Genomic DNA, 27,567 nt, shown 5'->3' on the forward strand with positions numbered 1-27,567 from the left:
TCGTACTCAGATAATCTGAGCACACGCTCAATGATTGAGCTTTTCTCCTTTACTTTGTGGACAAAGAATCTTGTCGAAGGTCTCGTACCTCTCAACAAGGGCACGAGCAAGAAATCACAATTTCATCTCTTTAGAACATCACTTATGTTCCGTGACGTTTCAAAACGTCTTCGGTGCCTTGCTTCTAAGCCATTAAGTATTTTGCACTGAACTATCGTGTAGTCATCAGAAACGTGTATGTCAGATGTTCACAACATCCACAGACGACGCTCGAGGTGCAGAACACCGAGTGATGCATTAAGGACATAAGCCTTTTGCGTAGCAACGAGGACAATCCTCTTCAAAGTTTGCTACTATCAACTTTCAACTAAATTTTCTCTAGGAACATATAAAAACAGTAGAGCTATAGCGCAAGCTACATCGTAATTCGCAAAGACCATTAGACTATGTTCATGACAATTAGTTCAATTAATCATATTACTTAAGAACTCCCACTCAAAAAGTACATCTCTCTAGTCATTTGAGTGGTACATGATCCAAATCCACTATCTCAAGTCCGATCATCACGTGAGTCGAGAATAGTTTCAGTGGTAAGCATCTCTATGCTAATCATATCAACTATACGATTCATGCTCGACCTTTCGGTCTCATGTGTTCCGAGGCCATGTCTGCACATGCTAGGCTCGTCAAGCTTAACCCGAGTGTTTCGCGTGCGCAACTGTTTTGCACCCGTTGTATGTGAACGTTGAGTCTATCACACCCGATCATCACGTGGTGTCTCGAAACGACGAACTATAGCAACGGTGCACAGTCGGGGAGAACACAATTTCGTTTTGAAATTTTAGTGAGAGATCACCTCATAATGCTACCGTCGTTCTAAGCAAAATAAGGTGCATAAAAGGATTAACATCACATGCAATTCATAAGTGACATGATATGGCCATCATCACGTGCTTCTTGATCTCCATCACCAAAGCACCGGCACGATCTTCTTGTCACCGGCGTCACACCATGATCTCCATCATCATGATCTCCATCAACGTGTCGCCATCGGGGTTGTCGTGCTACTCATGCTATTACTACTAAAGCTACGTCCTAGCAAAATAGTGAACGCATCTGCAAGCACAAACGTTAGTTATAAAGACAACCCTATGGCTCCTGCCGGTTGCCGTACCATCGACGTGCAAGTCGATATTATCTATTACAACATGATCATCTCATACATCCAATATATCACATCACATCGTTGGCCATATCACATCACAAGCATACCCTGCAAAAACAAGTTAGACGTCCTGTAATTTTGTTGTTGCATGTTTTACGTGGTGACCATGGGTATCTAGTAGGATCGCATCTTACTTACGCAAACACCACAACGGAGATATATGAGTTGCTATTTAACCTCATCCAAGGACCTCCTCGGTCAAATCTGATTCAACTAAAGTTGGAGAAACCGACACTTGCCAGTCATCTTTGAGCAACGGGGTTACTCGTAGCGATGAAACCAGTCTCTCGTAAGCGTACGAGTAATGTCGGTCCAAGCCGTTTCAATCCAACAATACCGCGGAATCAAGAAAAGACTAAGGAGGGTAGAAAAACGCACATCACCGCCCACAAAAACTTTTGTGTTCTACTTGAGAAGACATCTACGCATGAAGCTAGCTCATGATGCCACTGTTGGGGATCGTCGCATGGGAATTTTTTTTTCCTACGCGCACGAAGACCTATCATGGTGATGTCCATCTACGAGAGGGGATGAGTGATCTACGTACCCTTGTAGATCATACAGCAGAAGCGTTAGTGAACGCGGTTGATGTAGTGGAACGTCCTCACGTCCCTCGATCCGCCCCGCGAACAATCCCGCGATCAGTCCCACGATCTAGTACCGAATGGACGGCACCTCCGCGTTCAGCACACGTACAGCTCGACGATGATCTCGGCCTTCTTGATCCAGCAAGAGAGACGGAGAGGTAGAAGAGTTCTCCGGCAGCGTGACGGCGCTCCGGAGGTTGGTGATGACCTTGTCTCAGCAGGGCTCCGCCCGAGCTCCGCAGAAACGCGATCTAGAGGAAAAACCGTGGAGGTATGTGGTCGGGCTACCGTGGAAAAGTCGTCTCAAATCAGCCCTAAAACCTCCGTATATATAGGTTGGAGGGAGGGGACCTTGCCTTGGGGCTCGAGGAGCCCCAAGGGGGTCGGCCGAGTCCAAGGGGGAAGGCTCCCCCCCCCAAACCGAGTTGGACTTGGTTTGGTGGGTGGGAGTCCTTCCTTCCCTTCCCACCTCCTCTTTTTTTTTCTTTTCTCTTTGATTTTCTCTTCTAGGCGCATAGGGCCCTTCTGGGCTGTCCCACCAGCCCACAAAGGGCTGGTGTGCCACCCTCCAGGCCTATGGGCTTCCCCGGGGTGGGTTGGCCCCCCGGTGAACTCCCGGAACCCATTCGTCATTCCCGGTACATTCCCGGTAACTCCGAAAACCTTCCGGTAATCAAATGAGGTCATCCTATATATCAATCTTCGTTTCCGGACCATTCCGGAAACCCTCGTGACGTCTGTGATCTCATCCGGGACTCCGAACAACATTCGGTAACCAACCATATAACTCAAATACGCATAAAACAACGTCGGACCTTAAGTGTGCAGACCCTGCGGGTTCGAGAACTATGTAGACATGACCCGAGAGACTCCTCGGTCAATATCCAATAGCGGGACCTAGATGCCCATATTGGATCCTACATATTCTACGAAGATCTTATCGTTTGAACCTCAGTGCCAAGGATTCATATAATCCCGTATGTCATTCCCTTTGTCCTTCGGTATGTTACTTGCCCGAGATTTGATCGTTAGTATCCGCATACCTATTTCAATCTCGTTTACTGGCAAGTATCTTTACTCGTTCCGTAATACAAGATCCCGCAACTTACATTAAGTTACATTGCTTGCAAGGCTTGTGTGTGATGTTGTATTACCGAGTGGGCCTCGAGATACCTCTCCGTCACACGGAGTGACAAATCCCAGTCTTGATCCATACTAACTCAACGAACACCTTCGGAGATACCTGTAGAGCATCTTTATAGTCACCCAGTTACGTTGCGACGTTTGATACACACAAAGCATTCCTCCGATGTCTGTGAGTTATATGATCTCATGGTCATAGGAACAAATACTTGACACGCAGAAAACAGTAGCAACAAAATGACACGATCAACATGCTACGTCTATTAGTTTGGGTCTAGTCCATCACATGATTCTCCTAATGATGTGATCCCGTTATCAAGTGACAACACTTGCCTATGGCCAGGAAACCTTGACCATCTTTGATCAACGAGCCAGTCAACTAGAGGCTTACTAGGGACAGTGTTTTGTCTATGTATCCACACAAGTATTGTGTTTCCAATCAATACAATTATAGCATGGATAATAAACGATTATCATGAACTAAGAAATATAATAATAACTAATTTATTATTGCCTCTAGGGCATATTTCCAACATTCTTCTGGTTGCAGGCGAATGAAATGGCAAAAGATATGGTCGACCGATGCGAAGGCTGTCAGTTCTATTCGAACAAGTCCCACAAGCCAACATCTGCGCTGAAGACAATTCCTCTTGGTTGGCCGTTCGCCGTGTGGGGATTAGATACAGTCGGACCATTCAGAACAGACCAAGGAGGATTCACTCATCTGCTGGTAGCAGTCGACAAGTTTACCAAGTGGATTGAAGCAAAGCCCATCAAGAAGCTTGACGCCCTTACGGCCATCAAATTTATCAGAGACATCATCGCCAGATACGGGGTTCCGCACAGCATAATCATCGACAACGGCACAAACTTCGACTCGGACAGGTTCAAGGGTTTTTGCACAGGCCAAGGAATCCGAGTGGATTTTGCATCCGTGGCTCACCCCCAAACAAACGGGCAAGCAGAGCGGGCGAATGGACTTATTCTTCAAGGGTTGAAGCCTCGACTCCTGCGAGAAGTTGGACATGCCGCCGGCGCATGGGTCACCGAGCTGCCTTCGGTGCTGTGGGGCCTCCGCACAACTCCGAATAGATCTACAGGGCGATCCCCGTTCTTCCTCGTTTGTGGAGCAGAGGCAGTCCTTCCGAGTGACTTGCTTCACAACTCTCCACGAATCGAACTCTTCTCTGAAGCCGAAGCAGAGCAAGCCAGGCAAGACGGAGTGGACCTTCTAGAAGAATAGCTCGAGATGGCACTGATTCGTTCAACGATTTATCAACAAGATCTGCGGCGATTTCACACGCAGCACGTCAGGAGCCGCACATTCCAAGCAGGCGACCTGGTGCTCCGAGTGGACCAGCAGAGACCACAGAAGTTGGCTCCCGCCTGGGAAGGGCCCTTCATCATCTCTAAGGTGCTGAACAACGGGGCATATCGACTTTACAACCTCGATAGGGAGACGGACGAGCCGCGGGCATGGAATGGAGATCTCCTGAAGCGCTTCTACACATAACCGCCAACGGAGACAATGTAAAGAACAAGTATCATTGAAGTAATACAAAGCAGATTGATTTCTCGCCGATTCAAAATTCTTCCGCGTCTGCAGACTCCGGTCTAAAAAAAACTCGCTCCGAATGTGCACTAAAAGTCGCACTCGGGGACTTAGCTGCGACCCACAGTCGCCTAAGTACAAACTCTCTCCGAGTGCGCACTAACAGTCGCACTCGGGGACTTAGCTGCGACCAGAGTCGCCTAAGTACAAAGTCGCTCCGAGTGTGCACTAAAAGTCACACTCGGAGACTTAGCTACGACCCAGAGTCGCCTAAGCAAAAACACGCTCCGAGTGTGCACTAAAAGTCGCACTCGGGGACTTAGCTGCGACCCAGAGTCGCCTAAGTACAAACTCTCTCCGAGTGCGCACTAAAAGTCACACTCGGGGACTTAGCTGCGACCCAGAGTCGCCTAAGTACAAACTCACTCCGAGTGTGCACTAAAAATCACACTCGGAGACTTAGCTGCGACCCAGATTCGCCTAAGCAAAAACTCGCTCCGAGTGCGCACTAACAGTCGCACTCGGAGACTTAGCTGCGACCTAGAGTCGCCTAAGTAAAAAGCTTCCTCCGAGTGTATACTCGAGATACACTCAGAGGCTTAGCAGACCCTCATTGAGGCTCATATGGATGTGAAGACAACTGACAACTACATGAGTAACAACTCGCTCCGAGTGCGCGCTTACAGTCACACTTGGGGACTTAGACGCGACCCAGAGTCGCCTAAGTAACAACTCACTCCGAGTGTGCACGAAAAGTCACACTCGGGGACTTAGCTGGGACTCAGAGTCGCCTAAGTAAAAAGCTTCCTCCGAGTGTATACTCGAGATACACTCAGAGGCTTAGTAGACCCTCATTGAGGCTCATGTGGATGTGAAGATAATTGACAACTACATGAGTAACAACTCGCTCCGAGTGCGCGCTTACAGTCACACTCGGGGACTTAGCCGCGACCGAGAGTCGCCTAAGTAACAACTCGCTCCGAGTGCGCACTAACAGTCGCACTCGAAGACTTAGCTGCGACTCAGAGTTGCCTAAGTAAAAAGCTTCTTCCGAGTGTATACTCGAGATACACTCAGAGGCTTAGCAGACCCTCATTGAGGCTCATGTGGATATGAAGACAACTGACATCTACATGAGTAACAACTCACTCCGAGTGTGCGCTTACAGTCACACTCGGGGACTTAACCGCGACCCAAAGTCTCCTAAGTAACAACTCGCTCCGAGTGCGCACTAACAGTCGCACTCGGAGACTTAGCCGCGACCCACAGTCGCCTAAGTAAAAGCTCGCTCCGAGTGTGCACTCGGAGGCTTAGCAGACCCTCATTGAGGCTCATGTGGATGTGAAGACAACTGACAACTACATGATCCACATGTTTGCCATTGGCTTCACCAAGAGACGCCAAACAAAAAACCACGAACCAAAATCGTGTCAAAAAAAACTCAGCGAAGGAAGAGCAAAAGATCCGATTCGAATTCAAAGTTGGATCTACGATCAGTCGCCTCGGTGTGAATCAAGCTTATCCACACCGAACCACGAATGTGACGGCCAACAGCAGTGGCCAAAGTTTAATACAGATACCACTCGGCATACCGAGGTAAATGTGCGTTCACCATAAAGTTTTTTCAAGCATCACCGGGACTGGCGGGCTCCACAAAGGTGGCTAGGTCGATTCCGACTGCAATGCGAGTGGCTGTGTCGAGGAAGGTCTCCATGAAATCTTCGAATCGAAGCTTCTTGGTGTTGGCGACCTGCAACGTCTTCAGTTTTTATTCCCATGCCTCCTTGCAATGCACTCGGACCAGAGATAGCGCCACGTGCGCACCACAACGAGCGGCAGACTTCTTCCATGCCTGCACTTTGCTTGGGACGTCCTCCAGCCGAGTCATCAACCCATCTATTTCACTCCGGGAGTCGTCTTCTGGCCACAGGTCCTTGTCGATTCGGCCAACAACTTTTCTCAGGCGGCCAATGAAAGGTCCCACCCTGCTAAGGCGAATATGCGCTCGGAGCATGTCCCGGTTGGCTTCATCGCCGAGTGGAACGTTCGGAAGAAGCGACCGTTCAATGTCGGCTGCTTCAGTCTCAACGTCCCGACAGAAGTCTGCAAAGAAAAGACAAGCAGAAAGTAAGCGCGGAGTGAACTCCAAAGTCAAGAAGCACTCGGCAACAACTTACCACCAAGCAGTACAACCATCTTCCTTGCCCAGTCGCTGACGTACTTCTCCTACGCCATGCACCGAGTGTTCATCACCTTCAGCTGGCCCATCCATTCGGATCTCTGACTCTTCATTTTTTCAACTTCGGCTAGCAATGCCTTGTTGGTCTCCCGAGACTCCTGCAAAGATTTCTCTCGGTCAGCAAGAGCCTCCTTCACAGCAGCCAGGTCATTCACAGCCATCTCCAAGTCCGCAGCAAGCTGAATCTTCTCAGCCTTCAGAGCATTGTACGCAGATCCCATTTCGCAAGTCTTCTGCCAAAGAGACACAAAGGAAGGATCAGCCATATTCAACAAAGAAAAAGTCTCGATAGATACGACAAAACAATCAAAGATCAAAATTCTTTAGACCCCTGCCGATGCAAGCAATCGGCAGCGGTCTCGGGGACTACACCCAGTGGGTTCACTAAGAGTGACCCCACTAGTATGAAGCTCGAACAGGTCGGCCCTATTGAGCTCCATAACAAACAGACAACACTATGAGACTACTATTACCCGACCCGAGTAATACTACTCTCGGGGACTACACCCAGTGGGTGCACTCGGAGTGCCCCCACTGGTACCATTCGGGCAGATCAGCTCTGATCTGTTCAGATTACGAAAAATACGTATAAAGACAACTGCCGGTGCAAGCACTCGGCAGAAGTCTCGGGAACTACACCCACTGGGTTCACTCGGAGTGAACCCACTGCAAAATTATGCTGCCGTATCCGAGTATATCGCTGAAACCCGCAGTGGGTAACAAGAGGAAAGTAAACACTTACTAGCGCACTTACTCGGATATCGTCCCGGAGCTCCAAGCTTTTCTTGTACAAAGACGCGATGGAGTCATACGCTCCCTTGGCGTCACCCACCATCAGTTCCACCTGCACCATGGCGTCCTTGGCGGCCCCCACCTGGTCTTCCGGGAGGCGTCGGGCGTCATATTGAATAGTTGACGGACCCGGCGCGACAGAAGACTCCTTGGGCATCCCGAGCTCCGCTCCAGTCGGTTCCGCCATGAGGGGCACCGTCTCAGTTGGCGGCACCGTCCCAGTCGGCGGCACGTTCATGGTGGGAGCAGCAGTAGATGGGACAACCTCAGGGACAGGCGCCAAAACCGGCTCCGACCCCCTTTGGTCGTCATCCTCCAGATGGATCACCTCTGAAGGAAGCCCGACTGAACAAAACGAAATTACAGAAAAAGGTCAAGATCAAGGACAACACTCGCGAAACAGTAATGCAGTTCTCAGAGACGTGACAACATACCTTGCTGGGACGTGGCGGCGTTATCCGTGTCCATGGGATCATCGTCCTGGCGTGGCAGAGAGGTGGCGGAGGTAGCAGCTGTGTTGAGTGAAATCCACTCGACGGATAACATGAGTTCAACTGGATACTGAAGGAAGATAGAAGAACAAGACACTTACGCTGAGGCGACTGGAACAGCGATCCTCATCCTAGAAAAAGCTTTCCGAGGCTTAGGCCCACTTGGTTTAGCCACCTTGGACGGATGGTCCCGGGGCTCGGCAGCAGCGTCCCTGGTCCTCTTCACACTCCGAGCACTCGGAGCCACGGGAGGGGCTGGCGGAGCACTCGGGGCCGTTGGAGGAGCCGGCGGAGCAGCGGGATCGTGACGACGCTTAGTTCGGTGCTCTGGTGGTGAAGGTGGCGAGCTCTGCTCCCCATCCTCCTCCTCCTCCTCTTCCGTCTCCTCCTCTCTCTCCCCACTATCGGAGACGTACTCGGTGCTATCCACGCTGCCCTCCTGGCTGCCCTCCTCTTCCTCGGCTGGATTCCTGTTTGAGACGGCAGAATACCAGTTGGTCCACTCCTGCACAAAACACAGTCGGCGACGTCGGTCGGCGGGACAAGAAAAGAAATAAATCTAAGAAGATTAAAAGCACTCGACAAGATATACTCACCTCATTCGGAGGAGGATTGTCGGCACGGAAGGGCTTCACCCGCCATGCTCCCTCGGGGTTATCACTCGCGCCTGTGATGCCGCGGACCCACGCCCTCACAGTCTCCCCACTCACGCACTCTGGATGAGACCGAGTGGAATCCGAAGGCCCTGCGTAGTGCCACAAGGCGTGGTGTCGGGCCTGCAGCGGCTGGATGCGCCGACCCAGAAAAGTCTCCAGCAGATCCGTGCCGGTGACTCCCTTACGGACGACGGCTATTAGCGCGTCGACCAAAGGCTGGATCTGGATCCTCTCCCCCTTAGAGAGTGCAAGCTTCCTGGGAGGGCCCGGACGGTCTAAGCTAAAAGGTGGCAACCCGCACGAAGCATTCGGACAAGCAATGTCCTGGCAATAGAACTAGGACAACCGCCAGTTCCTGACTGACTCGGATAGTTGGAGAGAGGGGGAGCTACTCTTTGTTTTCTTCTGGAAGCCTAAACCCCCGCAGAGCTGGAGGATATGGGTCTTATCGTCCGACTGGCTAAGCTTTTTGACGGTTTGGGATCTAGCGGAGAAGACATACTTAAAGAGCCCCCAGTGGGGGGGACATCCAATAAAGCACTCACAAAGGGTGATGAATGCAGCAAGGTGGGCTATTGCGTTCGGAGGAAAATGATGGAGCTGCGCCCCGAAGTAAGTCATGATACCTCGGAAGAAAGGATGGGGAGGCAAGGAGAAGCCTCTGAACACTTGGCTGAGCAGCAGTACGCGCTCCCCCTCCTTTGGCGCCGGCTCCGTCTCGCCTTCCGGCAGCCTCCAGGACTTGTTGACGATCATGCCATGCTCCACCAGCTCCAGCAAGTCGTCCTCCTTCACCGAGGAGGGGAGGAATCCCCCTGGATCCAACCCGCCGGCAGCGCCCGCTACCGCCGCTGAGTAGGGGCCGCCCCCTTCTTCTTCTTCTTCTTCTGCGACTTGAGTTTGCTGGTCTGCCCCTTCGTCATGGCGAAGGCGACGGATTCGCAGAGGAGGAGGGGAAGGAGGAGGCTTGAGGCGTGCAGAGAGCTGCGGGAGGAGCGGGATTAATGCGAGGAAGATGAGCAGCGCAACAGGAAATCCCACCGGAGAGGCTTAAGTAGGCTTCCGACTGGGTCGCTAACAGGTGGACCCGAGATCTTATCTCCCCAACCGACCGCTGCGATGTTAGTGGAGAAGATAAAGGCGTGATAATCAAGGAGGCAAAACCTACTCGATGGCGATCTCGTCATCCCCGCTGAGCGCGCGGCAACCGAAATTTGAGGATCTCGGAAAATCCGGCGGTGTCAGTTTGACCAGTCACGTTGAAAGATTCCGCGGAAGCACTCGGTCCCTGACGGTTTGTTTCATTGATATATTCACTCGGATCACTGGTTGAAAGGATAAAATGGATCGAGGCAAACAATGCCAAAGTCACCTCCATACCAGTCGGATCCATACTCCAGACATCACTTCGTCGTTCCAACCCCGATCCATTCGGGGACTAATGATGGGGTTATAGTCCCAGGATAGGGTCATAGGCCTGCCCTAAAGGTCCTACCCAAGGACTACCCTTCATAGAGGACAAGGCCCTTAGACAGTTCCGACTGAACTAAGGACTCCCCCATCATCCAGTCGGCGACGAGCACTCGGAGCATATTTAACGTACCGACTGGATTCCACTGTGTACATAGTAACCTCCGAGGAGGGCAACGGTCATAGTTTTCATACACCGTTATTAACATTTAAGGCTTACGTTACCTGTAACGTAGGCATTTGTTCGCCACTATTCCACCCCTGTCCACCGGGCTATTACGAAGGGCAGCGCACTCTATATAAGCCGCCCTTCCCCACTGGTGCAGGGGTTGGCAATTACTGTAATCCTATAATCCACTCGACACTAAGCTCCCAAGAGCACTGAGACGTAGGGCTATTACCTCCACCGTAGAGGGGCCTGGACTCATACATCCTCGCCGTAGCTAAGGCTCTGCCCATCCTTTCGTACCCCATACATCTACTGTTAGACTTATACCCACGACATCATCATTATTGCCTTTCACTTGCACGATCGAACGATGTGAACAATAATAAGAGTGCTCGTGCATTGGACTAAGCTGAACTGCAGGAAAACACAAAGGAGAAGACAAAGTAATATGTCTCTTTGAAAGCTAAACAGGTATGCATCCAAGAACCACTAAACATTGTAACCAATATCTTCTACCTTGACCCAAAGAAAAAGAAATCTATTTACACGGGAAAGTGTTGGAAATATGCCCTAGAGGCAATAATAAAATGGTTATTATCATATTTCCTTGTTCATGATAATCGTCTATTGTTCATGCTATAATTGTATTAACAGGAAACAGTAATACATGTGTGAATGAATAGATCACAATGTGTCCCTAGCAAGCCTCTAGTTGGCTAGCTCGTTAGTCAATAGATGATCATGGTTTCCTGATCATGGGCATTAGATGTCATTGATAACGGGATCACATCATTGGGAGAATGATGTGATGGACAAGACCCAATCCTAAGCCTAGCACTAGATCGTATTGTTCGTATGCTATTTCTTTTCTAATGTTAAGTATCTTTTCCTTCGACCATGAGATTGTGCAACTCCCGGATACCGTAGGAGTGCTTTGGGTGTATCAAACGTCACAACGTAACTGGGTGACTATAAAGGTGCACTACGGGTACCTCCGAAAGTGTCTGTTGGGTTGGTACGAATCGAGATCGGGATTTGTCACTCCGTGTGACGGAGAGGTATCTCTGGGCCCACTCGGTAGAACATCATCATGAGCTCAATGTGACTAAGGAGTTAGTCACACGATGACGTGCTACAGAACGAGTAAAGAGACTTACCGGTAACGAGATTGAACAAGGTATAGGTATACCGACGATCGAATCTCGGGCAAGTTCTATACCGACAGACAAAGGGAATCGTATACGGGATTGATTGAATCCTTGACATCGTGGTTCATCCGATGAGATCATCGTGGATCAAGTGGGAGCCACCATGGGTATCCAGACCCCGCTGATGGTTATTGGCCAGAGAGGTGTCTCGGTCATGTCTGCCTGTCTCTCGAACCCGTAGGGTCTACACACTTAAGGTTCGATGAGCTAGGGTTATAGGGAATTGTTATACGAAGTTACCGAAAGTTGTTCGGAGTCCCGGATGAGATCCCGGATGTCACGAGGAGCTCCGGAATGGTCCGGAGGTAAAGATTGATATATAGGACGGATGGTTTCGGATACCGGAAGTGTTTCGGGCATCACCGGTAACGTACCGGGACCACCGGGACAACCGGAGGTGGCCCCGGGGGACCACCGAAGGGGGGCAACGACCCCGGGAGATAAGGTGGGCCAAGTGGGGGTGGGAACCAGCCCCTAGGTGGGCTGGTGCGCCTCCCCACTCAGCCCATAGCGCAAGGGAGAAAAAAGGGGGGGCAAACCCTAGGCCAGGTGGGCCTAAGGCCCACCAGATGGTGCGCCCCCCCTCTTCCCCCCTCTGGCCGCCGCACCTCCCATCTGGGGGGGCTGCCGTGGCACCCCCTCTCCCCTTCCCCTATATATATCGGGCATTTTTGGCCATTGAGACACACGGTTTTTCCCTCTCTCTTGGCGCAGCCCTCCTCTTCTTCCTCCTCCTCTCTGCCGGTGCTTGGCGAAGCCCTGCCGGGAGACCTCGTCTCTCCATCGACACCACACCGTCGTGCTGCTGGAGTTCTTCCCCAACCTCTCCCTCCTCCTTGCTGGATCAAGGTGCGGGAGACGTCACCGGACTGCATGTGTGTTGAACGCGGAGGTGTCGTGGTTCGGCACTAGATCGGAATCGCTGCGAGTACGACTCCATCAACCGCGTTCTAGAAACGCTTCCGCTTAGCGATGTTCAAAGGTATGAAGATTCTCTTACCCCTCTCTCGTTGCTGGTTTCTCCATAGGAAGATCTGAATATGCGTAGGAAAATTTTGATTTTATGCTACGTTACCCAACAGTGGCATCCGAGCCAGGTTTTCTATGCGTAGATTCTATGCACGAGTAGAACACAAAAGTTGTGGGCGATGATTTGTCAATTTGCTTGCCGCTACTAGTCTTATTCTTTTCCGGCGGTATTGTGGGATGAAGCGGCCCGGACCGACTTTACACGTACACTTACGTGAGACTGGTTCCACCGACAGACATGCACATCGTGCATAAAGGTGGCTAGCGGGTGTCTGTCTCTCCTACTCTAGTTGTTTTGGATTTGATGAAAAGGGTCCTTATGAAGGGTAAATAGCTTTGGCATATCATCGTTGTGGCTGTCACGTAGGTAAGAAGGCGTTCTTGCTAGAAACCCAAATCAGCCACGTAAAACTTGCAACAACAATTAGAGGACGTCTAACTTGTTTTTGCAGGGTTTGACATGTGATGTGATATGGCCAAAGTTGTGATGTTGCATGTATGATGTATGAGATGATCATGTTATTGTAATAGGTTTCACGACTTGCATGTCGATGAGTATGACAACCGGCAGGAGCCATAGGAGTTGTCTTAATTTATTGTATGAGATGCAACGCCATGTGCTTACTACTTTTACTTCATTGCTAATGGTTAGCTATAGTAGTAGTGATAGTAGTAGTTGGCGTGACGACTTCACGGAGACACGATGATGGAGATCATGATGATGGAGATCATAGTGTCACGCCGGTGACGATGATGATCATGCGATGCCTGAAGATGGAGATCGAAAGAGCAAAGATGATAATGGCCATATCATGTCACTATATGATTGCATTGTGATGTTTATCATGTTTTACATCTTATTGCTTAGAACGACGGTAGCATAATAAGATGATCCCTCTTAAAATTTCGAGAACGTATTCCCCTAAGTGTGCACCGTTGTGAAGGATCGTTGTCTCGAAGCACCACGTGATGATCGGGTGTGATAGATTCTAACGTTCGCATACAACGGGTGTAAGCCAGTTTTACACACGCGAAACACCTAGGTTGACTCGATGAGCTTAGCATGTACAGACATGACCTCGAATACAAGAGACCGAAAGGTCGAACATGAGTTGTATGGTTGAATACGATCAGCATGAAGTTGCTCACCATGGTGACTAGTCCGTCTCACGTGATGATCGGACACGGGTTAGTCAACATGGATCATGTATCACTTAGATGACTAGAGGGATGTCGATTTAAGTGGGAGTTCATACTTAATTTGATTAAATGAACTTAATTGTCATGAACTTAGTCTAAAAGTTGTCTTTATAAATATTGTAGATGTCCAACGTCAACCTCAACTTCAACGCATTCCTAGAGAAAAACAAGCTGAAAGATGATGGTAGCAACTATGCGGACTGGGTTCGCAACTTGAAGCTCATCCTTGAAGCAGCTAAAAAGGCTTATGTCCTTAATGCGCCGCTAGGTGACCCTCCCGCTCACGCAGCAGCCCAGGACATTCTGAACGTCTGGCAAGCACGGAGTGATGACTACTCTCTGGTCAGGTGTGGCATGTTATACAGTTTAGAAACGGGGCTCCAAAGGCGTTTTGAGCAACACGGGGCATATGAGATGTTCCAGGAGCTGAAGCTAGTTTTTCAAGCTCATGCCCGTGTCGAGAGATATGAAGTCTCCGACAAGTTCTTTAGCTGTAAGATGGAGGGGAACAGTTCTGTCAGTGAGCACATACTCAAAATGGCTGGGTTACACGGTCGTCTGACTTCACTTGGAGTCGAACTTCCGGATGATGCTATAATTGACAGAATCCTCCAGTCTCTCCCACCAAGCTACAAAGGCTTTGTGCTTAACTACAACATGCAAGGGATGGAGAAGACCATTCCCGAGTTGTACTCGATGCTCAAGTCTGCAGAAGTAGAAATCAAGAAAGAGCATCAAGTGTTGATGGTCAACAAGACCACTAGTTTCAAGAAAGGCAAGGGTAAGAAGAACTTCAAGAAAGACGGCAAAGCTGTTGCCGCGCCCGGTAAGCCAGATGCCGGGAAGAAGAAAAAAAACGGACCCAAGCCTGAGACTGAGTGCTTCTATTGCAAGGGAAAGGGTCACAAGAAGCGGAACTGCCCCAAATACTTAGCGGACAAGAAGGCCGGCAACGTTAAAGGTATATGTGATATACATGTTATTGATGTGTACCTTACCAGCGCTCGTAGTAGCTCCTGGGTATTTGATACCGGTGCTGTTGCTCACATTTGCAACTCAAAGCAGGAACTGCGGAATAAGCGGAGACTGGCCAAGGACGAGGTGACGATGCGCGTCGGGAATGGTTCAAAGGTCGATGTGATCGCCGTCGGCACGCTACCTCTACATCTACCGTCGGGATTAGTTTTAAACCTTAATAATTGTTATTTAGTACCAGCTTTAAGCATGAACATTGTATCAGGGTCTTGCTTAATGCGAGACGGCTACTCATTTAAGTCAGAGAATAATGGTTGTTCTATTTATATGAGTGATATGTTTTATGGTCATGCTCCGCTGGTGAATGGTTTATTCTTGATGAATCTCGATCGTGATGTTACACATATTCATAGTGTGAGTACCAAAAGATGCAAAGTTGATAATGATAGTCCCACATACTTGTGGCACTGCCGCCTTGGTCACATCGGCGTTAAGCGCATGAAGAAGCTCCATACTGATGGACTATTAGAGTCTCTTGACTTTGAATCATTTGACACATGCGAACCGTGCCTCATGGGCAAGATGACTAAGACTCCATTCTCAGGAATAATGGAGAGAGCAACCGACTTATTGGAAATAATACATACTGATGTGTGTGGTCCAATGAACGTTGAAGCTCGCGGTGGTTATCGTTATCACTCTCACCGATGATTTGAGTAGGTATGGGTATATCTACTTGATGAAGCACAAACCTGAGACGTTTGAAAAGTTCAAGGAATTTCAGAGTGAGGTTGAGAATCAACGTGACAGAAAAATTAAATGTCTACGATCTGATCGTGGAGGAGAATATTTGTGTCACGAGTTTGGCACACACCTAACGAAGTGTGGAATCGTTTCACAACTAACGCCGCCTGGCACACCGCAGCGCAGCGGAGTGTCTGAACGTCGTAACCGCACTTTATTAGATATGGTACGATCTATGATGTCTCTCACCGACTTACCTCTATCATTTTGGGGATACGCATTAGAAACTACAGCATTCACTCTAAATAGGGCACCGTCTAAATCCGTTGAGACGACACCGTATGAACTATGGTTTGGCAAGAAACCTAAGTTGTCGTTTCTAAAAGTTTGGGGCTGCGATGCTTATGTGAAGAAACTTCAACCAGAAAAGCTCGAACCCAAAGCGGAGAAATGCGTATTCATAGGATACCCTAAGGAAACTATTGGGTATACCTTCTATCTTAGATCCGAAGGTAAAACCTTTGTTGCCAAGAACGGATCCTTTCTAGATAAAGAGTTTCTCTCGAAAGAAGTAAGTGGGAGGAAGGTAGAACTTGATGAGGTAATTACACCCCCTCTCGAACAGGATAGTAGCGCATCGCGGGAAGTTGTTCCTGTGGCGCCTACACCAACTGTAGAGGAAGTTAATGATGATGATCATGAAGCTTCGGATCAAGTTACTACTGAACAACGAAGGTCCACAAGGGCACGCTCCGCACCAAAGTGGTACGGCAACCCTGTGATGGAAATCATGTTGTTAGACAACGGTGAACCTTCGAACTATGAAGAAGCGATGGCGGGCCCGGATTCCAACAAATGGCTTGAGGCCATGAAATCCGAGATATGATCCATGTATGAGAACAAAGTATGGACTTTGGTGGACTTGCCCGATGACCGGCGAGCCATAGAAAATAAATGGATCTTCAAGAAGAAGACTGATGCAAACGGTAATGTAACCGTTTACAAAGCTCGACTTGTCGCAAAGGGTTTTCAACAAATTCAAGGAGTTGACTACGAAGAGACTTTCTCTCCCGTAGCGAAGCTGAAATCAGTCTGAATCATGTTAGCAATTGCCGCCTTTTATGATTATGAAATTTGGCAAATGGACGTCAAAACAGCGTTCCTTAACGGGAACCTTAAGGAAGAGTTGTATATGATGCAACTAGAAGGTTTTGTCGACCCTAAGGGTGCTAACAAAGTGTGCAAGCTCCAGCGCTCCATCTATGGGCTGGTGCAAGCATCTCGGAGTTGGAACATTCGCTTTAATGAGGTGATTAAAGCGTTTGGGTTCATACAGGTTTACGGAGAAGCCTGTCTGTACAAGAAAGTGAGTGGGAGCTCTGTAGCTTTCCTCATACTGTATGTGGATGACATATTATTGATGGGGAATGATATAGAGATGTTGGAGAGCCTAAAGGCCTATTTGAACAAGAGTTTTTCAATGAAGGACCTTGGAGAAGCTGCATACATATTAGGCATCAAGATCTATAGAGATAGATCAAGACGCCTCATAGGTCTTTCACAAAGTACGTACCTTGACAAGATATTGAAGAAGTTCAATATGGAAAACTCAAAGAAAGGGTTCTTGCCAGTTTTGCAAGGTATGAGATCCGGATGACTCTCCTGAAAAGGACTAAGGAAATGTTTCTCGTTTATGGAGGTGACGAAGAGCTCGTCGTAAAGGGTTACGTCAACGCTAGCTTCGACACAGATCCGGATGACTCTAAGTCACAGACCGGATACGTATATGTGTTGAATGGTGGGGCAGTGAGCTGGTGCAGCAGCAAGCAAGAAGTCGTGGCAGCATCTACATGTGAAGCGGAGTACATAGCTACTTCAGAAGCGGCTCATGAAGGAATTTGGATGAAGGAGCTCATCACCGACCTTGGAGTGGTTCCAAGCGTGTCGGGTCCTATGACACTCTTCTGTGATAATACTGGAGCCATTGCCATAGCCAAGGAGCCCAGGTTTCACTAGAAGACGAAGCACATCAAGCGCCGCTACAACTCCATCCAGGACCATGTCCAGAGTGGAGTGATAGATATTAGTAAAGTACACACGGATCTGAATATTGCAGACCCGTTGACTAAACCTCTTCCACGAGCAAAACATGATCAACACCATAATGCTATGGGTGTTCGATACATCACAATGTAACTAGATTATTGACTCTAGTACAATTGGAAGACTGTTGGAAATATGCCCTAGAGGCAATAATAAAATGGTTATTATCATATTTCCTTGTTCATGATAATCGTCTATTGTTCATGCTATAATTGTATTAACAGGAAACAGTAATACATGTGTGAATGAATAGATCATAATGTGTCCCTAGCAAGCCTCTAGTTGGCTAGCTCGTTAGTCAATAGATGATCATGGTTTCCTGATCATGGGCATTAGATGTCATTGATAACGGGATCACATCATTGGGAGAATGATGTGATGGACAAGACCCAATCCTAAGCCTAGTACTAGATCGTATTGTTCGTATGCTATTGCTTTTCTAATGTCAAGTATCTTTTCCTTCGACCATGAGATTGTGCAACTCCCGGATACCGTAGGAGTTCTTTGGGTGTATCAAACGTCACAACGTAACTGGGTGACTATAAAGGTGCACTACGGGTACCTCCGAAAGTGTCTGTTGGGTTGGTACAAATCGAGATCGGGATTTGTCACTCCGTGTGACGGAGAGGTATCTCTGGGCCCACTCGGTAGAACATCATCATGAGCTCAATGTGACTAAGGAGTTAGTCACACGATGACGTGCTACAGAACGAGTAAAGAGACTTACCGGTAACGAGATTGAACAAGGTATAGGTATACCGACGATCGAATCTCGGGCAAGTTCTATACCGACAGACAAAGGGAATCGTATACGGGATTGATTGAATCCTTGACATCGTGGTTCATCCGATGAGATCATCATGGAGCAAGTGGGAGCCACCATGGGTATCCAGACCCCGCTGATGGTTATTGGCCAGAGAGGTGTCTCGGTCATGTCTGCCTGTCTCTCGAACCCGTAGGGTCTACGCACTTAAGGTTCGATGACGCTAGGGTTATAGGGAATTGTTATACGAGGTTACCGAAAGTTGTTCGGAGTCCCGGATGAGATCCCGGACGTCACGAGGAGCCCCGGAATGGTCCGGAGGTAAAGATTGATATATAGGACGGATGGTTTCGGATACCGGAAGTGTTTCGGGCATCACCGGTAACGTACCGGGACCACCGGGACCACCGGAGGTGGCCCCGGGGGACCACCGAAGGGGGGCAACGACCCCGAGAGATAAGGTGGGCCAAGTGGGGGTGGGAACCAGCCCCTAGGTGGGCTGGTGCGCCTCCTCACTCAGCCCATAGCGCAAGGGAGAAAAAAGGGGGGGGGGCAAACCCTAGGCCAGGTGGGCCTAAGGCCCACCAGATGGTGCGCCACCCCCTCCTCCCGCCTCTGGCCGCCGCACCTCCCATCTGGGGGGCTGCCGCACCCCCTAGGGTGGGAACCCTAGGGGTGGCACCCCCTCTCCCCTTCCCATATATATATCGGGCACTTTTGGCCATTGAGACACACGGTTTTTCCCTCTCTCTAGGCGCAGCCCTCCTCTTCTTCCTCCTCCTCTCTGCCGGTGCTTGGCGAAGCCCTGTCGGGAGACCTCGTCTCTCCATCGACACCACGCCGTCGTGCTGCCGGAGTTCTTCCCCAACCTCTCCCTCCTCCTTGCTGGATCAAGGTGCGGGAGACGTCACCGGGCTGCACGTGTGTTGAACGCGGAGGTGCCGTGGTTCGGCACTAGATCGGAATCGCTGCGAGTACGACTCCATCAACCGCGTTCTAGAAACGCTTCCGCTTAGCGGTCTTCAAAGGTATGAAGATGCTCTTACCCCTCTCTCGTTGCTGGTTTCTCCATAGGAAGATCTGAATATGCGTAGGAAAATTTTGATTTTATGCTACGTTACCCAACAGAAAGCTCCCAACAAGCAAAAGAAGAAAGAAAAATCTTTTTGGGTTTTCTCAAAAGGACACAAAACAAGAAAACAAGAAGACGAAAATAAACTAGCATGAATAATACAGTGGCAAAGTGTAAACACCGGCTAACAAAGTGAAAGCATAAGCATGAATGTAAAGTCGGTGAGAACACGTACTCCCCCAAGCTTAGGCTTTTGGCCTAGCTTGGTCTACTCCCATGGTGGGAAATCACCAGCTCCAGGATACTTCAGAGTAGACTGTGGATGCCACTGCTGTGTGAGCTCCTCTGGTTCCCACTGATAAACTGGCGTCTGGTACTCGACTGGCGGCTCGGGCACGGGCACCTATGGTTGGGCCAAGCCCCAATATGCGTAGATGTCCGAGGGCATAATAGTGTACCTGCCTGCATGAAGATCGAACAAAGAAGGAGCACGCAAAGTAATAGTCTCTCGAGTATCCTCACTAAATGAGTGGAGGGGGTCCCTGTGGGCCCCACAAGCTTGCTAGTCGCCACGAGGGGCGATGGCCGTGGCAGGGCTTGTGGCCCACTGGTTTGGCCCCAGGCCAGCTCTCACACGTAGTAATTTTCGAATATTCCAGAAAAAATCACACTAAATTTTCAGGACCATCGGAGAACTTTTATTTTCGAGGTATTTTTCTCCGGGACGCTAAAACAGAAAACAGGAAAAACTAAACTAAATCCATCATTTTTCTTCTAAGCAACAGAAAATGAAAGCTGAAAACAGAGGTATGTGACTCTTTGATTCATCCATTTCATGGTCATCGAAAGAAATCCATCAATGGGGTTGATCAAGTCCTCATGACAAAACCTTCTCGAATCGCAAGAGAGAACGGAGAATTTTCGAATAGCCACTAAGTCACCTCAATGGGGATATGTATCTCCCCAACAAGCAAATCATACTTCATCTTGACACGAGGAATAGGGCATTCAAGGCTCCTAATAAGAATCAATGAAGTCTTTTCGATAGCATTGATGCAATGTACTTGATATCGTTTCTTCGGAAAGTGCACTGTGTGCTCATTACAGTTGACATGGAAAGTGACATTGCCTTTGTTGCAATCTATAACAGCCCCTGCAGTGTTTAAAAAGGGTCTTCCGAGGATGACAGCCATGGCATCGTCCTCGGGAATATCCAAGATAACAAAGTCTGTTAAGAGAGTGGTGTTAGCAACCACAACACGCACATCCTCGCAAATGCTGATAGGGAAAGCAGTTGATTTGTCGGCCATTTGCAGAGAAATTTCAGTGGGTGTCAACTTATCCAATTCAAGTCTACGATAAAGAGAGAGCGGCATAACACTAACACCGGCTCCAAGGTCACATAAGGCAGTTCTTACGTAGTTTCCTTTAATGGAGCAAGGTATAGTGGGCACTCCGGGATCACCAAGTTTCTTAGGAATTCCACCTTTGAAAGTGTAATTGGCAAGCATGGTGGAGATCTCAAGATCCGGTATCTTCTGTTTATTAGTCACGATATCTTTCATGTACTTGGCATACGGAGACATTTTGAGCATATCAACTAACCGCATCTGCAGAAAGACAGGTCTTATCATTTCAACGAAGCGCTCAAAATCCTCATCATCCTTTTTCTTGGATGGCTTAGGGGGGAAAGGGCATAGATCTCTGAATCCATGGCTCCCTTTCTTTACCATGCTTCCTAGCAGTGAAGTCATTCTTATCGTATCTCTTAGGTTGTGGGTTATCAGGATTAACTGTAGGTTCAATCTCCACATTCTCATCATTGCTAGTTTGAGCATTATTATGAACATCACTGTCCATATTGTCACCAGGTTCATGTTCATCACCAGATTGTGTTTCTGCATCAGACGTAGAAATATCATTAGGTTCTTCCGGTGTGACAGTATTTGACGAACTGGCATGTAGGTTTCTATCATCCTTCTTCTTCTCCTTAGGATGACTGGGTGTATCAGCATTGATTCCTTGAGAATCTTGATCAATACTCTTAGGATGACCTTCAGGATACAAAGGTTCCTGAGTCATTTTGCCTCCTCTAGTAATGACTCTGACAGAGTTATCATTTAATTCATTGAGCAGGTCATTCTGAGCTTGAAGTACTTGTTCTACCTGAGTAGTAATCATAGATGCATGTTTACTCAGAAGCTTTAGATCATTGACATTTCTGTCTACACAAGCACTTAAATGGCTAAGCATACGAGTACTTTGTTCCAAATGTCTGCTAACATAATCATTGAAACTCTATTGTTTGGCAACAAAGTTGTCAAATTCATCAAAGCATAGGCTAACAGGTTTGTCAAAAGGAATATCACTCTCATCAAACCTACGCAGAGAATTCAGTTCTACGACTTGTATCGGGTTATCGAGACCATGGACCTCTTCGATAGGTGGTAGATTTTTGACATCTTTAGATCTAATGCCTTTCTCTTGCATAGATTTCTTGGCTCCTTGCATATCTTCGGGACTGAGGAATAGAATACCTCTTTTCTTCGGAGTTGGCTTAGGAGGTGGTTCGGGAATAGTTCAAGCATTATCGTTGATCAAGATGTTATTTAGCAGGGTCTCAGCTTGTTCTACAGTTCGTTCCCTAAAAACACAACCGACACAACTATCTAGGTGGTCTCTAGAGGCATCGGTAAGTACGTTATAGAGGATATCAAGTATCTCGTCCTTCTTAAGAGGGTGATCAGGCAAAGCATTTTGTAGCTGGACGAGCCTCCCCCAAGCTTGTGGGAGACTCTCTTCTTGGAGTTGAGCAAAGTTGTATATTTCCTGCAAGGCAGCTTGCTTCTTATGGGCAGGGAAATATTTCTCACATAATTAATAGACCATATCCTGGGGACTACTCACACATCCAGGAGCAAGAGAGTCGAACCAGGCTTTAGCGTCATCCTTTAGAGAGAAAGGAAACAACTTAAGGATGTAGTAGTGGCGGATCTTCTCCTCATTAGTGAAAAGGGTGGCTATATCATGTAGTTTGGCAAGATGGGCTACGACCATCTCAGACTCATAACCGTGAAAAGGATCAGATTCGACTAGAGAGATTAACTCAGGATCGACAGAGAATTCATAATCCTTATCGGTGATAAAGATAGGTGAAGTGGCAAACTTCGGGTCGTATTTCATCCTAGCTTTCCGAGATTTTTCCTTCCACTTGAGAAGTAATTTCTCAGCGTCATAGGCATCCTTACACGCAAGAAAATCCTCAGCTATCTCTCCCACCATAACGTAACCCTCAGGTATATCACGCAATTCATATCTAGGAGAGCTAGATCTAGCAGGAGCAAAAGCAGGTTCTATCTCAATAGTATCGGTAGTTTCAGAAGCATCACGAGCATTGGCAGTAACTCTCGCAATATGAGCATCAAGGAATACCCCTAGTGGCATATCAGGCAAAGTAGTATTTCTAGCAGTATCAAGCATATCATCATCAGGCAAAATAGCATCTCTAGCATCATCAGGCAAAGCAGTATCAAGCATAGCATCTCTAGAAGTATCAGGCAAAGCAGTATCAGGCATAGCATCTCTAGCAGTATCATCAAGCACAGGCGACATATCATGATTTCTAGCAGGAGGTGATGTCGCAAACTTACTCATAACTGAAGGTGAATCAAGTGCAGAGCTAGATGGCAGTTCCTTACCTTCCCTCGTAGTTGAGGGCAAGACTTTGGTTTTTGGATCCTTCAGATTCTTCATAGTAATCAGCAGATATAAATCCCAAGTAACTCAGAGAATATAGAAATACCTCCCCGGCAATGGCGCCAGAAAAATGTTGATTCCGTGACAGCAGACCTTCCCCTGCAATGGCACCAGAAGAATGCTGCTAGCACTCTCCGGCAATCGAAACTAGAAGAATGTTGTTGACGGCCCACCAGCGCGTGGGATCGCAGAAGTTTTTGAGGGTAGAGTATTCGACCCAAATTTGTTGATCGCCAGGCAAGAGGTGAGGGAATACTCTCGAGTATTAGTAGCTGAATGTGTCTGATTCAACCAAACCTGAAAGATTAGTATCGGCAAGGAAAGTAGTAACAACAAAGTGTTATGATAACAACGGTGTCAAAAATGATCTATTGACGGCAGACTATTCCTAACGATTGTATCAATGGCGCCAAGTTGCCCGTTGACGGAAATTGTCTTTTCCCGTCAACGTCGAGCGAATCAAGATTGTAGAAGGTAGCAGCAGTGTAACGAGTAATAGCAGCGGCAAGGAACAGAAGTACTGACAGCAGTAGCAAGTAGCAACAGTAGCAAGAGACAATAGTAGCAATAGTAGCAGCAAAGAAAGACAAGTAACAGCAGCAGAGCAAGACAAGTAACAGCAGCAGAGCAAGACAAGTAACAGCAGCAGTAGGACAAACTCGTAGGCAATGGGTCGGTGATTTGTTTGGATGATATTCATCATGCAACAGTTATAACACGGAGAGATATGTGGCTAGCTCCCGTTCGTCAATGTGATGTAGGCATGCATTCCGTGTGTCGTCATACGTGCTTAGGGAAAAGAACTTGCATGACATCTATTGTCCATCCCTCCCGTGGCAGCGGGGTCCAAAAGGAAACTAAGGGATATTAAGGTTCTCCTTTTAATAAAGAACCGAACCAACGCATTAGCACTTGGTGAACACATGAACTCCTCAAACTATGGTCATCACCGCGAGTGGTTCCGGTTATTGTCACTCTGGGGTTGCCGGATCATAACACATAGTAGGTAACTACAACTTGCAAGATCGGATCTAAAACACACATATATTGGTGACAACATAATAATTTCAGATCTGAAATCACGGCACTCGGGCCCTAGTGACAAGCATTAAGCATGGCAAAGTAGTAGCAACATCAATCTCAGAACATAGTGGATACTAGGGATCAATCTCGATCAAAACTAACTCGATTACATGATAGATCTCATCCTACTCATCACCGCCCAGCGAGCCTACGAAGAGATTACATGATAGAAACTCAAACCATCTTCCCTCCTTCCAAGAGATGACATAGTTGTAGTCATTTACCCCCTCCATTCATTGATCATACGCCGTGAAGATCGGGCTCCCATCACAGATCTCTTCCCCTAAAACGGTGTTGCATCACATCGCCTATTAATGCTGACTCCTTAAGTCTCTTGAAAGGCGTTCATATGATCCTCTCGAGTGTTAGTACCAATCTCCTATCGATCGAGATTTCGTACTAGGTGTAGCAGTGATTAGTGAGAAGCAGTGGCGAATCTTGGAAGAAAATAAAAGACGGGTCCAAGTTAATATTATGAAATTTTCTAGAATATTTTCCTCACTGTTTAGCAAAGGAGCCAAATCTCATAATCATGTAGTCGAAATGAGCTCATAATTTCCCACAGAATACTACTGGACATAGGTAGTACTTGCTGTAATATTTGGGGATTTTTCAAAAAATATCAAATATTTGACATTTATAGCAAACTAGCTGTCATTATGCACTACATAAGTATTACAGAAGCAACAACAAAATTATCACGAGGAGAAGTCCGATATACCTTTAGGAAATGACATTGTAGTCACGAGGCAAATGTCCTTTGCGATTTTTCATTTTCTGAATCGTATTATGATCCAATCATCGGGGATACTTTTGAATATCCTTTTCTCACAATAGCACACCATTAAATTATTGAGCCACTCATCTGACATCTTATTACGCAAATCTGTTTTGATGATTTTCATTGCTGAAAATATTCGCTCAACTGATGCAGTTGCCACGGGGAGAATCAATATCAACTCAATGAGACGATATACCAATTGGAATGTTGTATGTTTTGTTGTTTGAACCATCAACCGAGCAAGGGTGGACACTACTATGCATTACCTGAGAATCACTGCCATTTGCTCCTTTGTTGAGCAATCTCTAGCCTCATCAACAAGCACCAAAAATGTCTGATGTCCAAGCTCATCCTTGATGACTTTCGTAACCTCCATTGCACAACATTCAGCAAGGTCCTTTTGAATTTCTGGACATATCATAAGTGCATTATATATGCCCCTGTGGCTAAAACGTAGAACCTGAAAACAGAGAATGTCCATACTAAAGCCCACATGTTGCCCTCATTTACCATTAGTCCTGGCAATAAATGATCTTCCACGATTCATGTGTGATTGATTGGGTGATTAACACTTCCCTAAAAAAAGATTAGGCGATTAGGGCTCTCGTGTTGCCCTGCAATTGAAGACAAATCTTGACTACAAAGGTTAATATGTTTGTTATAGCCGAGCCACATGGAAAACAAACACGCCCGCCCCCACGTCACCCCGCAGGCGACTCGGGTGGATCCGCCGTCCGTCCCTCCCTCCCTCCGTCCCCGGGTCTCCTCCCGCCGCCGCCGGCAGGCGTCGCCAGGGCCAAAGCCCCTCGTGGTTTGCCGACGGCGGGCCTTCTTCCTCCTTTGCTGGGGCGAGCGACACGAGGTGTGGCGGCCTGGCGAGGATGCAGCACTGTTGTGGCGGGGGGGGGGGGGGGGGCTGTGATGGCGGCGTGCGCTCCCGGGCGACAGTGCGGTTGGGTGGCGCGGCTGTGGAGGCTGTGTGGTGACTTGGAAGCGTGGCGTCGGCGTGTCCTGTAGATCTGGCACGGTGTCGTCCCGATCTGGGATCAGGATTTGCGAGCGACGGGGGTCGTGGCGGCCGTCGTGGGTTGCTGCATGGGTCACGGCTCATGGAGTCGTCTTCGATGGACCAAGGCCTGCATGGCTGTTCTGGCGGCCGACAGCGGCTGATCCGGTAACTGTCCTCTGGCCCCCGATCGGTATGCTTCTCTCCTGCAAGTTCCCGGCGGTGCCAACGTGGACGCGAATGAAGTTGGTGGAGGAGATTCAGATTGGGGGAAACCTCTTGGTTGGCCCTGGCCGGCCACACCGACGACGACGCTCAAGGGCGCCGTTGTTCTTCCTGGAGACGTCGGTCTACGTCTGTTCCTTCATTTCCAACCTCATTGCCTCTCAGGTGAAAACCCTAACTCCGGTGGGTGGCGGCGGCGTCCTTGATGCCGTGCCTTCCTGAAGGCATCGCCTTGAGGGCTGAGTGGTGGTGGCACTGTGTGGGTCCTTGACTGTTGCTGGTGGTGGGCACTGCTTTGGGTGAAACCCTAAGATCTGGCCTTCCAGATCAGACGATGGCGGTAATGCGGTGCCGTTTCTCTCTCGGGAGCATAGTTTGTGGAGCAGCGCTGGATGACAGAGGCAGGAGATGGAGCGGCTTTGTCTTGCCCGGAGATTTGGTGGAGTTGTCAACTCATGCCTGGCCACCAGGTGATACACTGAGTCATGCCTGGTTGGCAGGTCCTACGCACGACAGTTTTTCCTGAATCTTCGCGTGTGGACGGTTGAGCGCAGGGCGATGGCGCTGTTTGGCACTGTGGTGGCATCGACGGATGTTCGGACTGGCAAAGTGCTATCCCACAGACAACAGCGCCAGAAATTGACACGTTGACAGAGGCTGGGCTTGAGTTAATTTTTTCCTTGAAGAGGAAAGGGTGATGCAGTACAGGAGCAGTAAGTATTTCCCTCAGTTTGAGAACCAAGGTACCGATCCAGAAGGAGGGTCTCGTCAAGTCCAGAGTACCTGCGCAAACACAAACAAGCTTGCACCCAACGCTTCAAAGGGGTTGTCAATCCCTTCAAGATTGTTTGCAAAGTGAGATCTGAAGGCGGAAAGTGCAACAAAGTAAAAAGTGTAAGGCTGAAAATATGGTGTGGAGTAGACCCTGGGGGCCATAGTGTTCACTAGAGGCTTCTCTCAAAATAGCAAGTATTACGATGGGTGAACAAATTACTGTTGAGCAATTGATAGAACCGCGCAAAGTCATGACGATATCTAAGGAAATGATCATACATATAGGCATCACGTCCGAGACAAGTAGACCGATACTTTCTGCATCTACTACTATTACTCCACACATCGACCGCTATCCAGCATGCATCTAGTGTATTGAGTTCATGACGAACAGAGTAACGCTTTAAGCAAGATGACATGATGTAGAGGGATAATCTCAAACCAATGATGAAAACCCCATCTTTTTACCCTTGATGGCAACAACACGATGCGTGCCTCGCTACCCCTTCTGTCACTGGGTGAGG

This window comes from Hordeum vulgare, chromosome 3H (assembly GCF_904849725.1).
Source record: "Hordeum vulgare subsp. vulgare chromosome 3H, MorexV3_pseudomolecules_assembly, whole genome shotgun sequence".
Lineage (NCBI taxonomy): Eukaryota > Viridiplantae > Streptophyta > Magnoliopsida > Poales > Poaceae > Hordeum > Hordeum vulgare.